The 15,288-nt window shown below is 46.3% G+C and overlaps 1 protein-coding gene across 2 annotated transcripts in view; it reads left to right on the top strand.

Annotated features, from left to right (window-relative positions):
* Positions 1 to 10,897: 10,897 nt before the first annotated feature.
* SNRPB (small nuclear ribonucleoprotein polypeptides B and B1) overlaps positions 10,898 to 15,288 on the top strand; it is a 37,898-nt gene continuing 33,507 nt past the window's right edge. Inside the window, exon 1 of one of the 2 annotated variants that reach the window (XM_080683319.1) lies at positions 10,898 to 10,957. The gene's annotated coding sequence lies outside the window, so the exon portion shown is untranslated. The remainder of the gene's footprint in view (positions 10,958 to 15,288) is intronic. The other variant, XM_080683318.1, reaches the window with a different exon arrangement.

Raw genomic sequence — 15,288 nt, 5'->3', positions numbered from 1 at the left:
AGTTTTGTTTGTGGAAAGGGATCAGGGAGACCTCCAGGAAACAGTGTGCTGAGTTGAGGTTTAAAAAATGAGAGGAGGCCAGGGCAGGGCTTCTGGGGCTGAGGCAACAGCAGGAACAGGGCAATGTGTCCTTTGGTGTTGCTGGTGGGTAAGTTTGAAGGGTGAGGCCGATGGGCCAGCTGGAAAGATTGTGGAGACTTGCAACTGTCTTTTAAGGACACAGAACCCTTGTTTCCTTCCTTCCTTCCTTCCTTCCTTCCTTCCTTCCTTCCTTTCTCCCCCACCCCTCTCTCTCTCCCTTCCTCCCTTCCTTCCTTCCTTTCTTCCTTCCTTCCTTCCTTCCTTCCTTCCTTCCTTCCTTCCTTCCTTCCTTCCTTTCTTTCTTTCTTTCTTTCTTTCTTTCTTTCTTTCTTTCTTTCTTTTAACTTTCATTAATCCTCTGAGGATATTTTCCCATTGTTTTTTAGAGAGAGTAGAAGGGAGGAGGAGAGACACACAGAGAGAAACATCAGTGTGAGAGAGACACATTGTGTGGTTGTCTTCTGCACACACCCTGATGAGAGCCAGGTATCGAGCCTACAACCTAGGTACGTGCCCTTCACCAGAATCAAACCCGAGACCCTTCAGTACGAGGGTCAACACTATCCACTTAGCCAAACCGGCTCGGGCCAGAACCCTTGATTCTTGAAGGATAAAAATCATCTTTCAAGGATACAAAACTCTGAAGGGTTTTGATCCATGGCACAACAGGTCTCAAACGAACAGAGGGTTAGAAGCAGGTGAGTCTTAACCTCTGCAATGCTGAGTCACTGAATCCTAAAGGTTTTGCCGTCCTTACGGAACTCCAGCCATTGGATATGGAGAGTCAGAACACAATATCCAATTGCGACCACAGGCAGGAGAGAACAGGTATCCTGCCTGTGGCCTCCGGTGGGTCCAGGGCAGGTGGGGTAGCCACAGCTGTGCAAGGTCTTTTCGGGAGGCTGGCTTGAGTATCACAGTTAGAGTGATGTCTGTATTTATCCGACTTCTTTCCTGTGGAACTCCGAGCCCACTGGGGGTGACTCAGCACTTCGACAAATGTCTGATTCTGCTTACATTCTCCTTGCATCAGTGCTGTCTGCTCTAGGGTGGGGGGATCCATAGGGATTCGGACACACCGCTTCCCCTGGGGCAGGTGGCAGATCCCTTTTAGAGGATGGGGACTTTCCGTTAGATGACAAGCTCTGCTTCTTATTTGGGGGCGGCGCAGCAAGGTCAATAGTTCATTTCTGAGAATAAACTATATCCCATATAATTGTCAGGTGGGGCCTGGTGTCTGAGGAGATCCATCAAGCCTCTGGGACAATTCCTTCTCTGCTTTGCCCTGGAGTTTTGCCTCATCAAGATTTGCCTTTTCTTTTGTGGTGATTTCACCACATCTGTAATGTGAAACCTCTTGACTTCACACATTTGCAAGTTTTAAGAAACATAATCTAGTTTGAGGGCCGTGAAACCAAATCAGGTGGCACAAAAAGATGTCTTTTAACTTTTCATAAAATATTCTTGTTTTTATTCTGCTTACCACCGGCATTAGCTAATTCACACTTGAGTTAAATTTATTGGGCATTCAACTCAAACATGGTTTCAGAGTCATAATATTGGAGTGGTGTGCTCTTAATATTTCATCAGGATGGTGAACATTTCTATTGCTAGGGTTGAGGCTGGTAAGTACTGCAGTAATTCTCTCCCAGGGGTGTGGCTTGGTCTTAGAAAACAAAACCCTAAAATTTAATATGACAATGACAAAATCACATGTGTGATTTCAAAACCAGGAGTAACAGGGTGTTCAAATCTAATGGCCCTTTTGTCTCAAAACCCCTTGTTAAGGGGAAAGCATCTTGGGCCATCTTGTTAATTTATCTATCCAATTAAAAATGCATATGTATAATTAGCTATGGGTATCTGCTTACAAAACATCCAGTGTCGCTCTCAGAACCTTGTAAACCAGCACAATGGAGAAGATCCGGTGACAGGAGGTAACACTCTCGCTGGGCTAACGTGAGCTGGTGCTGTGGCCAGGTCGCTGCCCTTCACCTGCTGCTCACTCACACCAGGGAGCTCCCTGCTGGGGCCGTTTGTGGTGCAGGGCAGCGGAGGGGCCGTGGAGAGCAGGGAGGCAGCCGTGTGCCCCTGCCAGCCTTGGGGTGTGTATGTGTTATGAACAGGGTGTGTTTGAGGCTCCTTTGGGCAGTGTCTGAGTTCCTCTGCTTTACTCTGTCATCATTGAAGGTGGAGCAGAGGGGACTTGTTGGCAAGGAACTGCTGGGGTTGTGTCTGCCATGTCAGGAAGGGAGACCTACACCCAGGGATTTGGGACCTGAGGAAACATTATCACCAGGCAAGGGGCGATTCCTGCCAGAGATAAGTCAGACAGACCAAGAGATTGGCTGGGCATGAGGAAAAAGGCAGCCGGGCAGTGTCTAGGGGCTGTGACTTTATGTGTCTGCCTCTGCCCCCTCTCCCCCACCCCAGGAGGCGGAGTGTGGACAAAAGACCTAGGGAGCCAGGACTCAGTAATTTCTTTCTCTAGGGGATAAGTTCAATTAATAACTGGAATGCTCCTCACAAGCGAATGTGTTGAATGAATAAAGTCAAACTGCATTTATAGATCTCACCTGAATCATGGGTGACAAGTCCGCTTCCGTCCCCCACTATGTACAGACCATAAGGAAGATCCTGAAGACTTCTACACCTTCGTGTTTTCATCTGTTCGGTGGAGGTAATTCTGCTCCGACTCCTGTAAGGGTCCTGGGGACTGAGTGAGCTGACGGCTATAACCGGAACACCCCAAAGCCCTGAAGAGTTCAGAGGGGTCTCTGGAATACTGTTGTCACTGCTCATAGTCCTGGAGCTTGGGCCTGTGGTGTATCTGAAGCCCCATTTTTACCAGGGCACAGTCCAGCCTCCTTTCCTCTGCTCCTCCACACACCTGCCACAAAGCTCTTTATTTTTTTAACTTTTTGTTGTTGTTGTTAATCCTCACCCAAGGATATTTTTTTTCCATTAATTTTTAGAGAAAGTGGAAGGGAGGGACAGAGGGAGAGAGAGAGAGAAAGAGAGAAACATCAATGTGAGAGAGACATATTGATTGGTTGCCTCCCGCACGAGCCCTGACTGGGGTGGGGATGGAACCTGAGACCCTTTGGTGCACAGGCGGACGCTCTAGTAACCACTGGGCAACAACAGCAGAGGCCAGAGGTGGGACAGCTGCAGGGCGAGTTTGACCCCCCTGCCATCAAGTGGGCACACCTTGGAGAAGTAGTTACACACCATCAAGAGCTTTGTGGTCCTGGCAGGTAACCCAGGGTGGTTGTAGCAGAGCCCGGGGCTGGAAATACCAAACAGGGACAACTGAACAGCCTGATGTTTCTTGGCCACTTCTGCCACAGGACTAACGCCCCACCCCAACCTCTACCCAGAAGTTTGGACTTCCACCTGCCACCTTGTTTCTAGCGCTCACTCTTCCCAGCAAGACACTTACTCATCTGATAAACTAGGCTGACCACGCACAGTTTGAGAGGTGAAAAAGTCCTTAGCTGCAGGTTCCCTGTGTTTTAAGGCCCCGTGGATGGAAGGCTGCGGTTGGACATGGACCAGGGAAAGGGAGCTGGAAAAGATGCAGGGGACTTCACTTACTGAGAGGTGTATGTCTATCCGGGATATTTCTCTCCCTGTCATTTGGGTCAACTCTCATAGGTCCTTCTATGGGACTGTTTGTTTTTCGGGTGCATATGTCTATTGGCCTCTGTTATGTCCTCTTTGGAGAGTCCTCACTCTTTTGATGTTTATAATGCCTGTGCCTCCTTCATCTTAGTCTCTGGAGCCGAAGGGCGGGACTTAGACCTTGGGTCAAAAATTCCGGACCCAGCTTCGGGAGTGAACAATTTGGGACTCCTGGGAGAACAGTGGGGCCTCAGCCTCTGGAGGGGAGAGGGGACTGAGCAACCGGCGTGGACATCAGGGATCTAGGTAAACTTTGAGAGAGGGACTCAGCTTCTGAATTGAGAACCGGACCTTGGTTTCTGGGCCAGTTGTGCGAAAGTTCCCCATAAAAAGCCTCCCTTCCCCCCAGCGCTCTGCATATTGCTCTCCATCCTCCCTGCCTTACTCCAGGGGCCAGGAAAGGACCGGGTGATGGAGGGCGCAGGCCGGCTGCTGTCGGCAGGATCCGGGGCGACCCGCCTGAAAGGCCTCACACCCTCCGAACAGGCCCTTGGGGGCTCCCCCGCGGTTCTCATGGCCCGGGACGAGAGATTGTGCGGGGGAAGCTGGCTCCTTCTCTTGGTCCCGGCAGTTCTGTCGGGCGCCCTCTGTCGGCCAGGCCATCACTTGGCCATTGTGGCAAACCCGGGGACAGACTCAAACATCAGCAGAACCACCAGCCTTTGCGGTGGCTGGCGAGGGGAGGCTGACCCAGTGGGCAGCAGCACCGGTCTAGCCAGTGTAAGTGGAAAAAAACAAACGACAACAAAACAAACCACACGTTCTTTTCCAAAGTAAGCCTTTGTCGTGGTTTAGAGCAACTTTACATGAATCTCAGTATAATTAAAAGTGACTCTTGCCGAAACCGGTTTGGCTCAGCGGATAGAGCGTCGGCCTGCGGACTGAAGGGTCCCGGGTTCGATTCCGGTCAGGGGCATGTACCTTGGTTGCGGGCACATCCCCGGTGGGAGGTGTGCAGGAGGCAGCTGATCGATGTTTCTCCCTCATCGATGTTTCTGGCTCTCTATCCCTCTCCCTTCCTCTCTGTGAAATATCAATAAAATATATTTAAAAAAAAAAAAGTGACTCTTGGAGGCAGTCAATGGGAGGAAAAAGGGGACATATGTAATACTTTCAACAATAAAGATTAAAAAATACATTTTTTCAAAAAGTGACTCAATTCTTTGATCTCAAAAGTAACTTCCTGTGAATTAGAGCGAATATAAATGTAAATAAGGAGTTTACCTCAAAATGAAAACTAAGCTCTATCGACTTCTTATTGTGAGCTAGAGCACGTTAGTTCAGAAAGGCAACTGAAGTAAACTCAGAAAGACACACCTCAATCTCAATGTCTTGTTGCAAGTTAGAGCAAATTAAGATAAATCTAAGTATTAGTCCTAATCCTAACTTCATATGGGAAATGAGGACAAATTGAGTTTATGGGAAATCAAGCTCTAAATCACTCATTTAAAATAAAATGTGTGAGCTTTAAGGTGCTATAGAAACTTTCCCTTTGCAAACAAGCTCAGAAACACAGTCACCTCAAATGTACTATCTTCATGCAAATTAACTAGGTTGAGTAAAAACAATGTAAACAGGGTGTCCCAAAAATGTAACACACTTTGAATAATTATAAAGGCAGTGTTTATTAAAATACATTTCATTTTCAAAATAGAGCTATCAGCTGTTAAAGTGTGTATACATTTCTTTGGGACACCCTGTATATAAGATAAATTAAAAGTACCTTATTATGTTGAGTTAGTGAATATGAAGATGAGATTAAACCATGTGTCAAACAAGCAGTATGTTGGCAAACAAGCTAAGATGCAGATATTCCCCTCTAAGAAAACTTCTAGTAGTGAAGAAAGAGCAAATAAAAATGAGTTAGAACCAATTTAGATAAATCTAAGCAGTATCAGGGAAGATGTCATTATTCCTTCATCTATCTTGTTATGAGGAATGAGAGTAACTATAGTCAGTGCTAAGCATTTTAAGTGCAATCAAGCTCCAGATAACTCCATTATTTTAGAGGGAACTGTTTATTTCTCTTTAGAAAGAATTCATATGTAACAGTTGATACTGAAACAAGTACAGACTCAAGTACTCTCTAGGTAACTAAGAGTTTAATCTAAGAGTTTTTTTTTTATGTGAAATCAAGCTCAAAATCACTCATTCATTTCAAATAGATCTTACAAGCTTCCGAAGTACTTTGTAAACTTTAAGTGTGCACACAAGCTCAGAAACATACATTCATCTCAAAATTTCCTGCTTCCTTCACTGGCTAGGGGGCTTCACAGAGACCACCGCAACTGTGCTCCTGCTCCCCCTCCAGAGGCTATTCAGGGTTTTGGCTCCATAGGAAGTCCCTGCCTCTCACTCTAGAGGCTACACCCCTGTTTCTCTCTCCAGAATATATTAGTAAGAACCCACTGCAGGCTCCAGAGCCCAAGTCCCAATCCCCCTTCTAGAGCTGGAGTCTCCATTTAAGCAAGTTTTTTCTATATGGATTCCTTTAGGCAGGTAAGGGGAAGGGTCAAAGTTCCTTTCTGAGTCTTTCATATCCTACAAATAACCAGCTTAGAATAATCAGTATCCCAAGAGGCACATTTTGGGGTGGAAAACTCTGCTTCCCCTCACTAGTAATAAGAAGGTTCTTTTAAGAGCATGCATGATAGTGAACTTATTTTCACAAATACTGCTTTGATTCATTATAATTGCTTATAACTCTCCAAAGAGAAATTCTGAGATCTTTGAAGGTTTGAGGACTTTCTAGTACTTTTGAATCCTTTTGAAGGTTCGTTTGAGAACAGTACGTGATTAAAGTTCATTATCATAAACACTGCTTAGCTACGCTGAGTATGGTTTCATATGCAGGAAGAAAGTGCAGTGGAGGTAAATGTGTTTTCCTTAGTGTTTTGTATTTTTTTTTTTAAGGTCAGGTCTTTTCTGAACATGTGTCCTGTCCTTGGCATATTCATAGTTTTAAAAATTACCCAGTATTTACAGGAGCTTTTTGTTTTGTTTTTATTGATTTTTAGAGGCAGAGGAAAGAAGAGAGAAACATTGATGTGAGAAACATTGATCAGCTGCTTCCTGCATGCCCCCTACTTGGGATGGAGTCCACAACCTGGGGCATGTGCCCTGACTGGGAATTGAATCTATAACCTTTGGGTGCGTGGATGATGCTCAACCAACTGAGCTACACTGGCCAGGGCAGGAGCTTTTTAATGCCCTAAATTCCCAACTCTCTCCTCAGCTTTTCCTACCAGGCTCTCGGCATTCTGTTGTTTGCCTCAACTGTGATCTTTTGCTCCAGATGGCAATTGGTTGGCCGTTTGCTTTCCAGTGTTTTTGGGGGAATGCTCTCTTCACAACTCCTTTTCTGTTCTAAATGAGTTCATTCGGCAAAACAAAGGGCAGGTGCCTGTGTCAGTCCTTTAAGCAGTCTCCAGACAGGTTAGAACAAAATTCCTAGAGAGACCCTCTAACAACTGGCCAGGGCTCCCACTTTTTATATAGTTGAGCAGGTAAAACCCATCACAAACATTTCAAGATTAATGATAAGTAGTCCTCTTTTAAGAGGATTGTAATGTTAACGGAAAAAAACCCCACATTGAAACCTGTAAAGAATTTTTGTGAGTTTATTTGAGCCAAACTGTCGACATATGCCGGGAAGCAGAACCTCAATGAATTAAGATAATGCTCCGGGAGAATGGAGGGTTATATCTGTATTTATACATTGCAATGAAAGGAAAGGGACGTAGGTGAGTTACATGAAATCCATTGGTGATAGATTAGGGAGGTGGGATAAAGCAAAGCGGGGAAACCTCTGGGATAGGGTAAAAAGTGAAATGATGGACATGTGCTTCTTTTACAGAGATGGATACAGGATACTTTAACGTAATTAACAGTTGACAATTAACTTGATAACAATAACAATGAGGGAATGTCCTCGTGCCATTTGTTGTGCCCTGAGGGGTCCGGGGTAAAAAGGAAGTTACAAGTTACCCAGACATCTCACAGATATGTTATCTTAGAGGCAAAAAGGCAAATGGCTCAGTAAAGATCTAAGTTGATCTTTGTCAGGGAAAATATCGGCCTAGGACATGACTACCCACTATAACCTGTTTGTAGTTAAATATTTAATTTTCAGACCATCTTTTGTGGTTACTTTAGGTCTCTGAGTTTGCAAGACTGCCACGCAGGCCTCCCCTGAGCTTGTCAGGTCAGCATGTGGCTCCTTTGGCCCACATTACAAACATTGTTGGCTGTACAGTTCATCCCAAAGTCGCCTGGTAATTGGGGTAGCCATGTGCTAGTTAATTGCCTTTATTTGAAAGAAAAACGAAACTTCTCTTATCTCTGTGATGAGCAGGTATTTATAGTTTGGAGCAAGGCATCTAGGCTAAGCTCCCCAAGTGACAAAGATAAGGAGCAATATCATCGGCAATGTTTACATTTCAGAGTTGACTCCCAGGTCTTTAAGAAAAACATTCCTAGATTATAAAATGGTCAACATACTTTTCAGCCTTTAAAAAATTTTACATAGATATCAAAGAAGCACATTTACAAATAGGTTTCTCAATAAAGACACTCTCAGAAAATGGAGGGAGGAAACGACGTATTTCCTTTGTGGCAAAGGTGAAAACTAAAGTTACATTTCATTTACCATTACTATTTAAACGCTCTTCCTAGGAGCTGAACTAGGTCTGCTTTGCAGAGCCCCTGTTAAAAAAGAGACAACAGGCCACCAAGAGAGTTGCTTGTGCTAAGCCCATGTCAGCAAACCGAAACCTAATACTTTAATTTTGTAGCAGGACAGTAAATAAGAAGCTAGGAAAATCCCCGGGCAAGTGGAATTGTTATGGGGCGACCCGCAAGAGACGACCACCAGAGACAGAGATCAAAATTTGTGAGCCTTTATTAAGCTGGCCAGCGACTACAGTTGCAGCACTTCACCGCGGTAAAGGCCGAACTGCAGTGCAGACCACAGGTGTTACTGCAAATTTATACTCGGGAACCACAAGAGGGAGTTAGGACAGTTACAATGACAACCCAAAGGTTACAAAAGCTATTTCAGCCGTTCCCAAGAAACTCAGGGCACAGGTCCAACGCCTGGGCATGCTTGGCCGGAGCGTGAACCACCACCTCCCTCCAAACTCCAACTGATCCATTGTTCGGTGACCTACTGCATCTCCCTCTGTCTTAAGGCATCCTGCCCCCAGGCAACAGGGGAGCTGTGCAATGTTTGCAGCCCAGAACAGAATGGAGAAACAAGAAAATTAAACAAGACCAAACAGTGGGCAGCTTGCAGCCAGCTTGTGAATTCCAAGACTTTATCTTCCCTAACCAAGGACACGTGAGAGCAAATGGTTTATATCCTCCCCACTAACCAGAAAATACATAGCTGAAGTCACCCTGGCCTGGGAAAATAGAGAACAAAGACCCAATTAATGCACCTGTACCAGCTAATCCCAAGGACAGATGAAGATGGGGAACAAATAACAAAAACCACATTAAAGCCAGATGGACCTAAGATAAAAGTAAAACAGTACAACAGATCAAAGAATAATCCAAAACTCCCCTATACGCTCATTTTAATGCATCAGCATATTAAAAATATGTTGGAAAGCTGATGAATATTCTACTGACCCCCCCGGACCCCCCGCCAAGATTCTCACCTGCAGAAAAAAAAAAAAGGATAAAAAGCCCCTCAGGACAAAGACTTAATGTGGGCTCTCGTGGTTCTCAACCTTTCTAATGCCGAGACCCTTTAACACAGTTCCTTATGTTGTGGTGACCCCCAACCATAAGATTATTTTCGTTGCTACTTCATAACTGTAATTTTGCTACTGTTAATGAATCGTAATGTAAATATCTGTGTTTTCCGATGGTCTTAGGCTCTACAGCAGCGGTTCTCAACCTGTGGGTTGAGAACCGCTAGCAGGGTTGCCTAAGACCATCGGAAAACACAGATATTTACATTACGATTCATTAACAGTCGACCGCAAGAGACTACCACCAGAGACAGAGATCAAAATTTATGAGCCTGAAAGAATCCACTCTTTGTCAATAGCTTCCTTGTCCCCCTGAACCCTTCTGCCTATAAAAATCCATTTTGTATAGCTCCTCTGGAGCTCCTTTCTCTTTGCTAGATCTTCAAATGCACTCAGTTGATTTTTTTTTTTTAATGCCCTTTACCGGAATCAAACCCAGGACCCTTCGGTCTGCAGGCTGATGCTCTATCCACTGAGCCAGACCGGTTTCGGCATGAATTTTGTTTTTTTAAACACCCAGATCCTAGATAATAGGCCAGAGAGCCAAGCTCCAGCCTGTGTGAGGCTTCTGTCCTCCAGGAACTGGATGAGAATTTGTCACTAACTTTGAAGACTTGGACAAGAGGATACCCACTACGTAGCATCCAAAGTGGGCAACTGCTTTGCCTTCCTGTTTCTCCTGCCAGTAAAGTGGGGATGCCCACAGGGGTGCGCGGGTGGCACGAAGCCACACTTAGATGGCGCTCATGAAAGGTGGTGTGCATGCTATACAGCTTAAGTCCAGGGAAATTAGCGGGGCCTGGGAGTAAAAAGACAAGGCTAAGCGCAGAAAAGGATCCCAGCCTGCACTCAGTACCAGCCAGACCGTCAACCGGAAATGCCTCTATTGCACAGAACTCTTCACCCCCAGGGCGGGGACGGGGTGCCGAAACCTTCCGCAGAAGCTGCCGTAGAGATTTCTGGGAAATGTAGTCTTTCCAGCGAATGAGTAGAAGCAACAGACTTCACTCCGGAATCACTGCCTGTCTTGTTTTTCGGTTATTTAAAAAAATTAATTATAGAGAGAGGTCTGCCTCAGGCCAGTTTGTTGTTCCACTTACTTATGCATTTATTGGTTGATTTTTTTTTTTTTTTCATTGGTTGGTTCTTGTATGTGCCCGGACGCGGGATTGAAGCTGCAACCTTGGCGTGTGAAAGGACGCTCTAACCCACTGAGCACCCCCGCCAAGGCCATCACTGCCTGTTTTATGCGTGGGCATCTTCATAAAAGAGACAGATAGGCTGTCACTACAATAGACATTGTCCAGGTAAATTAACCTCGTGGCCGCAAGCCTCTCCCCTGGCGGCCATTGGGGGCGGAGCCTACGGGGATTCTGGGAGTTGTTCTGGCGCAGTTGATCGGCGGAGGGCTGGGTGGACCTATCCTGCTGACTCTGGTGAGCGCCCTGCCGAGGCCCTTTACCGTGCTGGACGGGGTAGCGAGGCCCCGCAGGGTTGGGGACCTGGTAGAGTGAGGCTGGTGGAAGAGTGGCCCCAAGTTCGGGAGGTTTCGTTTTGGAAATGGGGCGCGGCCCCAGATGCGCCTTTGGGGGCGGGGGATGGGCTGGGAATCTCCGAGTTGGTGGGCGCTAGCGGACCCTTCTTCTCGGGCTGGGGCGAGTGAGCTGGAACTGTGATTTCTTTTTTGAAGGAGGTGAGATTATTCTGGGCTAGACAATTAACGAAGAGGGAGGCGGCTGCAGTCGAGCATCCCCGGGGTTTATTTGGGCCGTGCACACGAGTTCAGCCAGGCATCCCCTGTGATGGGGTTGGGGCGCGGATCCGGCCCTATAGCCCCCCCGTCTTTCTAGCAAGGGAACCCTTACCTGAGTCCTGCGTGTCCGAATGGTTGTGGGAACCTAGGATTGATCTTGAATATGAAAACTAGAGGCCCGGTGCACGAATTCATGCTGGGGTGGGGTCCCTTGGCCTGCAGTGATCTGGGCCGTTTGGGGCTGATCAGGGCCGGCTAGCCTGGGGGAGGGACTGCGGGAGGTTGGCCAGCCACAGGAGGTTGGCTGTGAGAGCGCACTGACTACCATGGGGCAGCTCCTGCATTGAGCTTCTTCCCCTGGTGGTCAGTGCACGTCATAGTGACTGGTCTCACAGGTTGTTTGGTCCACTGGGCGTAATAGTCACTTAGGCTTTTATATATAGATTGGGTTATTGCTTGTTTGCTTGTTTTGGTGGGGCTGAATGTGGCTCAAGTAGTGATTGGGTGGGGACAGGGTTGGGGTGGGGAATCTCAGGACCCGCGTGCTTAGGTTTGTTGGGGGTGGTGAGCTTCATGTGGGCAGATATACCTAGGGGGTCGTGGGAGTGCCTTGGGTCTGGAGTCCTGGGGCTTTAGGGGTGGTGGAGGTTTGGGCCTAGGACAAACATCTGGTGATGGTGGGTACCACCCGACCTTGACCTGCATTTGGGCAGTTTTTTGAGTGGGGATGAGACTACTTCAGTGGCACCTGTTGTCCCAGGGCTTGTCATGAGGCAGGGGCTCACTCTGCTTTGTGGCAAAGATCCCAGTTTGGCTGTAAATGTCTGTGGCCAGTTTTACTGATTCTCCCTCTCCTTGTCTGCTTTTCTCTCGTGTGTTGGGGTCAAACCTCCGGATTAGGGTTTAGGGAATTAACCTCTGGATTAGGGTTTAGGGAATTTAGGTAGGGTAGGAACTTCTGAAGGCTGTTGGCTGACTATCCAAATCACTTCTTGCATCTGGTGAGGCCTAGATATCAGGACTTAAATTTTTATTTTATTTTTATTTTTGGTAAGGACAGATTTTAATCCTACCCAGTACGTGAACCCCATGAACCTATCACCAGATCCAGCATTTATTAATTCACTGCTAATCTTTACACCTCCTCAACCCTATGTGTGAATATACTTTGAGACTAGTCACACCCCACAGGGGTTGGCCACTACTAACCTTAACCACTGACAATTGGCTAAGGACATGGGACTTCACGGCTAGAGTTCAAATCTAGGCACTTTCTAGCTCTTCAAAATGAGCAAGACTCATAACTCTGCCTCATTTTATCATAAGACCTAACTCATAGGGCCTTTGGGAGGTAAAAATTGTACAGAGCCTGGTATATAGTAAGAGTTTTTAGTAATTGTTAAATATCCTATATAATAAAGAGGTAATATGCAAACTGACCATCACTCCAACACACAAGATGGCCACCTCCATGTGGTCAAAGATGGCCACCACAAGATGGCCAGCAGGGAGGGGGATTGGGAAGGACCAGGCCTGCAAGGGAGGGCAGTTGGAGGTAATCAGGCCTGCAGGGGAGGGCAGTTAGGGGTGACCGGGCCAGCAGAGGAGGGCAGTTGGGGGGGCCAGGCCTGCAGGGGAGGGCAGTTGCGGGGAGGGACCAGGCCTGCAGGGGAGGGCAGTTAGAGGGGAGACCAGGCCTGCAGGGGAGGGCTGTTGGGGGGACCAGGCATGCAGGGGAGGGCAGTTGGGGGGGACCAGGCATGCAGGGGAGGGCAGTTAGGGGCAATTGGGCTGGCAGGGGAGCAGTTAGGCGTCAATCAGGCTGGCAGGGAAGTGGTTAGGGGGTGATCAGGCTGGCAGGCAGAAGCGGTTAGGGGCAATCAGGCAGGCAGGCAGGCGGGCAAGTGATTGGGAGCCAACAATCCTGGATTGTGAGAGGGATCCCAGATTGGAGAGGGTGCAGGCTGGGCTGAGGGATGCAAACTTCGTGCACCCGGCCTCTGGTTACTAATAATATTACAACTTGAGGCCCATAGACACCGAAGGGTTCAAACAGGCCTGAGTTGCTTCTGTCCCTAAGATGTGCTACTTTGGCATGTGAATGGATAATTTTGAGGTGAAGGCAATTGAGACCCTGCGGGCTCACAAGAAACTTTTATCTCTCCCTTAAAGAATTTAAATTTGGGACCTTGTCTATTCAGAGTTATCACCAGAAATAACTTTTTATGATCTATGGAGCAGGGCAAAGCTGTGATTACTGAACATCTGCTCTTCTTATCGTACTGCAAATGATCTTCCTCCCTTTGAAGCCCACGATGCCTTACCTCAGTGGTCAGCAAACTGCGGCTCGTGAGCCGTGGTTTGCCGCTCTGTTGACTAATGAGTTTGCCGACCACTGCCTTACCTTATCCTGAGCTCAGAATGCCATACGTACCTCATTTTTTTATTTTTTTGTCTCTGAACCTCTGCTGTGCGTGTGTGGGTGTGGGTGTCTCTGACTTGCTCATACATTCGGGGTTTCCATATGTATGTATGTAATTAAATTTAGTTATTTTCTCTTATTAATCTAATCTGCCCCTGTGAATTTAATTATTAGGCCAGCCAGAAGAACCTAGAAAGATAGAGGAGCGTTTCTTTCTCCCCACAGTGCAAAAAAGATTCCTTACTTCATAGCAGCATATCAGGGCAGGCTGTGTTCTGATGCCCATTCTTGACTCTGTCCGCAGAAGCTGTCTACTTCCTTCTCTGGCAGATCTGAGGCTTTTTTTTAAAGGAAGAGGAGCACCCCTTATTTTAGACTTGGTGATTTCTAGCCTGGTATCTGGGGCTGAGAGACAGTCCTGAAGTTCACAGTTCCTGTTTTATCCTCAGGTTCACCTTCTCATATCCGTGCTGCCCAGAGAGGATTGCATAGAGAAAATGGGCTCCTGACAGCCCCGTTAAGGTGGGCACCACACACTTTTCACGTTCTTAGGGTGTTTTCTTTGCTCCAAACTGTGGGTGAATTTCCTTTGCTCATTCTGACATTTTGAGTCCTGCAATGTTCCATGTGAGGCTTTTTGGTTCTTGTGAGGGCTGCACTTTTTTACACTTTTGTGTGGCCCTTGATTAAGCCATAAAAAGGCTTATTGGTTTGAGTGGCTAAGTTTCTACATGTCAAGATCAGATGATGATGATGGATCTTTTTTAAAAAATATATTTTTATTGATTTCAGAGAGGAAGGGAGAGGGAGAGAAATAGAACATCAATAATGAGAGAGAATCATTGATTGGCTGCTTCCTGCACGCCCCAACTGGCGATCGAGCCTGAAATCCGGGCATATGCCCTGACTGGGAATCGAACCATGACCTTCTGGTTCATAGGTAGACACTTAACCACTAAGCCACGCCAGTCAGCTGATGATGGATCTTTTGAACTGGAAAAACTTGTAAATTGAAAAAAAAAAAAAGACTTTTTTTTTTTTTTTTAAGAGAGCTCTCATATTGTTATACTGGTGAGTCATTATAGTCCCCCATTCTGTATATCTGATTTGGAAGTCCTTGCTTTTAAGTGTACTTTTAAATGGTCTAATCTAATTGGAATGTTCTTCATAGTAGCCACTGTAATTTCTTAGGTTATAATTTCCTTGAGGGTTGGCAGCAGTTTGGTAGGACCTTGGCCAAAAATGGAGTTTGGCCTACATTTCTTTTTGGCCATATTTTGAAGCTTCCAGTCCAATAGCTACCAAGATAAGGTCTTAGGACATAAAATTTTTAGATTGTCTTTAATAGGATTTTGCCAGTTTTTTCTTTCCTTTCTCTTATATGCAGAATGATTGTACGTATAATGTCCTGATTTTTGAAAATAATATCTGTAAACGTCTGAAGGTATTTGCTCACTGGGCATTATTTTAGGGAATGGTGAAGAAAAAGGGCTTTGGAATGAAAATTTTGGATTCTAGACTTGGGTTTGACTCTGGGTCGCTGTGTGGTCTTAAGACAAGTCAATGGATCTTTTATGCCTTAGTTTCCTCCT

Source organism: Plecotus auritus, assembly GCF_963455305.1.
Source record: "Plecotus auritus genome assembly, chromosome: 8".
Taxonomy (NCBI): Eukaryota; Metazoa; Chordata; class Mammalia; order Chiroptera; family Vespertilionidae; genus Plecotus; species Plecotus auritus.
The sequence above is the reverse complement of the archived record's forward strand: the minus strand, read 5'-3'. Positions and strand labels throughout refer to the sequence as shown.